The sequence below is a fragment of the Callospermophilus lateralis genome, chromosome 16, assembly GCF_048772815.1.
Source record: "Callospermophilus lateralis isolate mCalLat2 chromosome 16, mCalLat2.hap1, whole genome shotgun sequence".
In the NCBI taxonomy this organism is placed as follows: domain Eukaryota; kingdom Metazoa; phylum Chordata; class Mammalia; order Rodentia; family Sciuridae; genus Callospermophilus; species Callospermophilus lateralis.
In genome coordinates this window covers 57,846,924-57,852,923 of record NC_135320.1, presented here as the reverse complement: position 1 = coordinate 57,852,923, position 6,000 = coordinate 57,846,924, and the positions used below count along the sequence as shown (strand labels likewise).

At 48.6% G+C, this 6,000-nt stretch overlaps 1 protein-coding gene across 1 annotated transcript in view; it reads left to right on the top strand.

Moving 5' to 3' along the window:
- The first annotated feature begins 213 nt into the window (after positions 1–213).
- Ncald (neurocalcin delta) overlaps positions 214–6,000 on the top strand; it is a 390,166-nt gene continuing 384,379 nt past the window's right edge. The window contains exon 1 of the mRNA XM_076835532.2: positions 214–239. The gene's annotated coding sequence lies outside the window, so the exon portion shown is untranslated. The remainder of the gene's footprint in view (positions 240–6,000) is intronic.

The window sequence follows — 6,000 nt, the reverse complement described above, 5'->3', positions numbered from 1 at the left end:
ACTAGCCTCTGCTAGGTACCCCTGCCCCCAGGAGGTCTGGCCTCTCGGGAGAAGCTGCCTGCGGGGCCGCAGTGGGGAGAGGGGTCTGCAGCCGCCAGGGGGGAGGCGGCGAGCGGGGCTGGGGAGGGGGGCGCGGCTGGCGGCCGAGCTGTCCAGGGCGAGGCGGGCGGAGGGAAGGCTCTGCCGCCGCGGCCGCCGCCTCGCTCTCGGCGACACAGACGCCGGGAGCGGCCGAGGCGGTGAGTCGCAGCGCCTTTCCTCTGCTTGTAGGGAGCCGGAGCCGAGTCGGAGTGGCAGCCAGGGCGGGTGTGCCGGGGGCGCCAGCGCCGGGAGCCGCTGCTGGGGGGACCCCCGCGCTTGGGGCGCAGTGGGATCAGGGGTGGGCGCCAGGAGCGCGGTTCTGGGAAACTGGTTCTTGCAGCCCCCTCCCAGGTGCCATTCACCTTGTCCATTTCCCTGTCCTTCCGCCAACACCTCTCAGGGGAAATCGAACAAAATCCAAGACCCTGAGGATGGACAGATGAAAAGGAGAGAGCAACTTTGCGGAGGGAGCGCAGAGACGCGCGGGGCAGGCAGCCTGGGGGCGCACTGGGTCGGAAGGGGGCGTTCGTGAGCTTGGGGACTTTTGGAGCATCTCTCTCCCGGGTCCGGGGGTGAGGGTTAGGGCACCCGCGGGATCCCAGGCCTGCGGAGTCGGCCCTGAGAGGCCACAGGAGGCAGGCGCGAGGGGAGGACGCCTGGGGAGGGGGCTGTGGGAGCGACGGAAAGGCGCTGGTTGCATCCAGACAAGGAAGTGGTCTGCATTTTGGATTCGGAACCCGAAAGATTCTCTTGCCTTCGGGGACTCGGGAAGGGTGTTCTGGGGAGATGTGTTTGAGTGTTTTTCAGTGCATACCGATTTATTTTTAGCTCCCGGAGAAGCAGGATGTGCAAAGTGGGTTGTATCAGCCCGGGAGGGGCAGGAGGTCTCCCTGTCCGCAGGAAATAGTACACAAGTTTCTTGCTGCAGATGCTTGCTTTAACTTTTGTGCCGGGAGCAAAACGCCATTTGGTTCTGCGAGGATCTCCCCACCAGGGTCACTTTCTACCAGCGGGTGGGTCTGCTGGAGGCCCAGACCAGGTCGGCCAAGAGCACGCTTCTGTCCTTAAACGCCAGTCTCCACTGAAGGCAAGTAGTGTGAGCACAGAAGTGGGGCTGCCGAGGACTCGCTCTCCGAGAAGGAAACCACACAAGCCTGCTCAAAGTTTTCCCAGTTCTGCCTGATTGAAAATAACAGACCCAAGGCGCTGTCTTTCCAAGAGCAGCGGCGCTCTCTGGGCTTTCCCACACCCAACTGGCAACGCTTGTGAGGTTTTTTCTCCAACTGGGAGACGCTTGCGTTTCCTGGCCAAGGCAGTGATGCGAGGACCCAAAAGGACAGGGGCTGGTGGCGGGAGTGTGGGTGCATGGGTTGAGGAGGGAGGGTCCAAGGACAGACTTGTGGAGAAGTTTCAGAGGAGGCTTAAGAAATTGAAAGGCAATGTTCAGGCACACAAGCTAGACCCAGACAGTCTCCCCTGTCTCACCACTGGAACAAGGTCCAGTTCTCAGCACCACGGTCTGTATCTGCATTAGGAGAGCAGCCAGTGTGGACACTGAGTGTGGGCTCTGAAGCCAGATGTCTGGGTTTAAACGTGCATGGCTGCAAGACTGTGGACTCCTTACTTAACTCCTTCTGGGTTTCCTGATCTGTTTGTGAGATTGCTAATAGGAACCAACCTATCTCAGGTTCGATGTGAAGATTAAATAAGTTGATAAACAGAGGCACCAGGTATCCTGCCTTGTCATGAGTAAGCATTGTGTAGATGTGAGCTGTTCTGATTTTTATTGTTGTTGCCGCATGACCCTTTTGCTGTGTTCCTGCTGTCACCCATTTGGGCATACCCTAATTGCTTCTAGCCTGAATGGCTCCAATTATCTTCAAACTGGGCTAGTTGCTCCCAATCAGGACCTTCTTGTTTCAGTCCATCTTTCAAACTGTGATCACTCATTCTGAAAACAAAAATCAAAGTCAGTCATTCTGGTTAATTTCCTTCGGAGGTTTTCAGTGGCTTTCAGGATAGAGTTTGGACTCCAAGGATGTTCATGATTCCCCCCTCCCCTTTTATCAGCCTCTTAAGCCTCCTCCCGTATAGCCTCTGCTCAAGCCACTGGGGCTCAGCACCTATCACCCACCCCCTTTGTTGGTCAATCCTGTCTGCTCTTCCCTACCCAGCTGCTTCCCTAGAGCAGACCTCTGGACTCTCTCCTTGCAAGGTGACTGAGTTGCTGCCAGGCTACCCTGCACACACTCCTCTCATTCCTCTGCTCATCATCTATGTTTCAGTCTTCCTTCTTGCAAGGGCCTTGAGGGGGATTCTGAGTGTAGGTAATTGTTTGTTGAATGAATAATTGAACATAATTGAAGTAAAATCCAGTCCTTTTCATTCAAGCTAGAGTCAAACATGGAGAATAATAAAGAGGAAAACCAAATCAATCTTTGTATGTAGTTCTCTCCATTAAAAAATGCTAGAGCTGGACGCAGTGGTGCACACCTGTAATCCCAGCAGCTCAGCAGGCTGAGGCAGGAGGACCATGAGTTCAAAGCCAGCCTCAGCAATGGGGAGGCACTAAGCAACCCAGCGAGACCCTGTCTCTAAATAAAATACAAAATAGGGCTGGGGATGTGGCTCAGTGGTCGAGTGCCCCTGAGTTTAATTCCCAGTACCTGCCCTCCAGCCCCATTGCTGGGAAATATCAAGGGTTGTTCAGAAGAAATATGACATTCTATCTTGGAATTATTTCAGGGTTGTTCTTTTAATCGTGAGGGGCAGGGTAACAATGGAGAAATGTGATGAACTGAACCTTCTGTTTCTTTATTTCTCTCATAAACTTGACTCTGGGATGGAAGTCCAATGCTTTGAAAGGGTCATTTGGTTCTGTAAATTTGGTTCTGGAAGTAGGAGAGAAGGCACAACAAACATGGATCTTGTATCTGATCCTTGGATTATATCTTGGAGTTCAATTCACCTGGGGTTGCTCTGATGAGAACAGAAAATTCCCTTCACCAAAGCTCCCATGTTACTTTTTAGGCAATTTCTTGTGTCCTGTGGGGCTCTGGTGGCAGTATCTCTGAGCACACCACATGGCTTACAGGAGCCATGTGGAGGCAGATGAGATGTGCCGGTTCCTTTGACAGCCACAATCTAGTTTCAGGGCTCTAGAAGTGGGTTTTTGTACAGTTGAGAGAGCAAAAAAAAAAAAAAAAAAAAAAAATGTTCATTTATGTATTTATTTTTATTTTTGGTACTGGGGATTGAACTCGGGGCACTTGACCACTGAGCCACATCCCCAGCCCTATCTTGTATTTTATTTAGAGACAGGATCTCACTGAGTTGCTTTGCACCTTGCTTTTGCTGAGGCTGGCTTTGAACTCACAATCCTCCTGCCTCAGGCTCCTGAGCTTCTGGGATTACAAGCATATGCCACCGTGCCTGGCTCAAAGAATGTTTGTAAAAATTTTATTAAAGGCTTGCAAACAAAACAAACATAAAGAAGAATATATGATAGAGACCATATTCAAAACTCTATCTAGTTCTTTATAGAAAGACTTTGCAATTTGCCAGACCAGAGTCAAACAAATCTGTTTCATTTTGATTGACCTCTCTGATTGATTGGTAGGGGCTACCTGAAACGTTGAGTTGAATAGGAATCCAGGCTCAGCAGGAAAGGATGCTGTGGTCCAATAGTGATGTCTGTCATGAGGGGGTTAGGAAGTAGTGGCAGACAGATTTTGTTGTCCCCATTCCTATCCTAGAGAATGTCATTGGGGGACAATGAAAGCAGAAGTCAGAGACAAAGCACATCAACTAAAGTGGTCCTAGAAGAAGACAGGAACAGTACTACAACAATAAACAACCATTGCAGATAACTTAAACATCTGCCACTTACCAGTGTCCACTGTGCTTGCTTTATATTGGGAACTTCATTTAATCCTTGCAGTAACTTTTCTAGGAAATGCTTATTTTAATTGGGACTCAATTCTGTTGTGCCAGAAACCCTAAAACTCAAAATAGTTTATCCAAAAAGAAATGTTATCTTTGTTCTGATAACTCTTTAGTTCAGAGAAGATCACTTCAGGTATGGCTTGATCCAGGGCTCAAGCTTCATTAGCAGGATCTGGTTTCTCGCTCTGTTTTACTTGGTTTTCTTCCTTGGAGGTGGCACCATTTTTTTAGGCTTCATCTTATTGTGGGATGACTGAAAGAGCTTCAGCCTTACATCATCTGGGCTTCAAATCCAGCCAGAAAGAAGGAACCTCAGTCCCAGCATTGCTCCCAATGACTTGCTCAGGTTCATGAGCATTGCCCAGATCCTGAGTCTCTTCCTAGGTTGGGGTGCCACATATTACTAGGTTTGGGCTTGGTCATGTATTCTGGCTGTTATGATTTATATATGAGGTGTCCCCCAAAAGTTCATGTATGAGACAATGCAATAATGTTCAGAGGTGAAATGATTAGATTATGAGAGCTGGAACCTAATCTGTGGATTGATCCATTGATACGGATTAACTGGGTGGTAACTGTAGAGGGTAGGGTGTGGCTGGAGGAAGTAGGTCACTGGGGGTATGCCCTTGGGGTTATATTGTCCTTGATGAGTGGCGCTGGCTCTCTGCTTCCTGGTGACCGCTTCTTGAGCTGCTTTCCTCCATCACACCCTTCTGCCAGGACACCCTGTCTCACCTCAGTCCCCAAGGAATGGAGCTGACTCTCTGTGGACTGAGGCCTCTGAAACTGTGAGCCCCGAATAAACTTTCTGTCAGTTCTTTTGGTCTCAGAGACACAAAAGCTGACTGAAACACCACCCCTGAGCCAGCCATAGGTTGGGAAGTAGGAGCAGGGGTGTTTCTCTGCCAGAAAATTGTGATACTATCACCAGGAGGTGGGTTCCTGCATTTTGGATTGCAAAACAACAGATGTTCGCTATAATTCTGTTAGCATTCCTGCTTCATAGATAAGGGAAGCAGGCTTGGGAACATCCAATAACTTACTTAAGGTCCCATGGCTAATGAACAATGATTCTGATTTGAATTCCATAATTTATGCACTTGTAGAGTTATTTGTGAACAGAATATTTAAAAAGTGACTTTAGTGCATAGCTCTACTCTCTCTGTTCCTGAACATAGAGCTACGTAAATTCCAGAAATTTGAAGTATTGACTGCCTAGAGGACTTGGAAAAAAAAAAAAAAAGGACAAAGATTTCTCTGGGTGGATTTTTAGTCACTCAGTCAGACAGTGTTTTTGAGCAGTTCCTACATGGTTGACCCCACGTTAGGTTCTCAGGATATAGGATGAACAGGAGTCCCCCATCTTTGATGAATTAATATGGGGGACAGATTGACAAGAACAGGGAGGGTGTGGGGGGAGTGCAAGAGCTGAGCCCACTTCATGGGGACAGTGGCCTTTGATCACTGACGTAGCCCTGGTGATGTGCTTTGTGTGATAGGCAAGGACGAACTGTTTATTGAATACATTTTTTAAAACAATTGTGGTTAAAAAATGTATAACATAAAGTTTACCACTTTAACCATTTAAGTGTACTGTTCTGTAGCATTAAGCACATCATGTTGTAGTGCATGCATCCCCATCACCCACCTCCAGAACTTCCTCATCTTCCCAAACTGAAGCTCCATACCATTCAACAGCTCCCGTCCTCCTGCCCCCCAGTCAATGGTATCCATCATCTACTTTCTGTCTCTATGAATTTGACTACTTCAGGTACCTCATATGAGTGGAAGCATACAGTGTTCGTCCCCTTGTGATGGGCTTGTCTCAGATAACACAATGTCCTTATGGTTCATCTACATTGCAGCTACATCCGAATTCCCTTCCTTTATAAGGCTGAATAATAGTCCATTGTATGTAGAGACCACCTCTGTTTATCTGTTCATCTGTCAATGAGCTCTTGGGTTATTTCCACC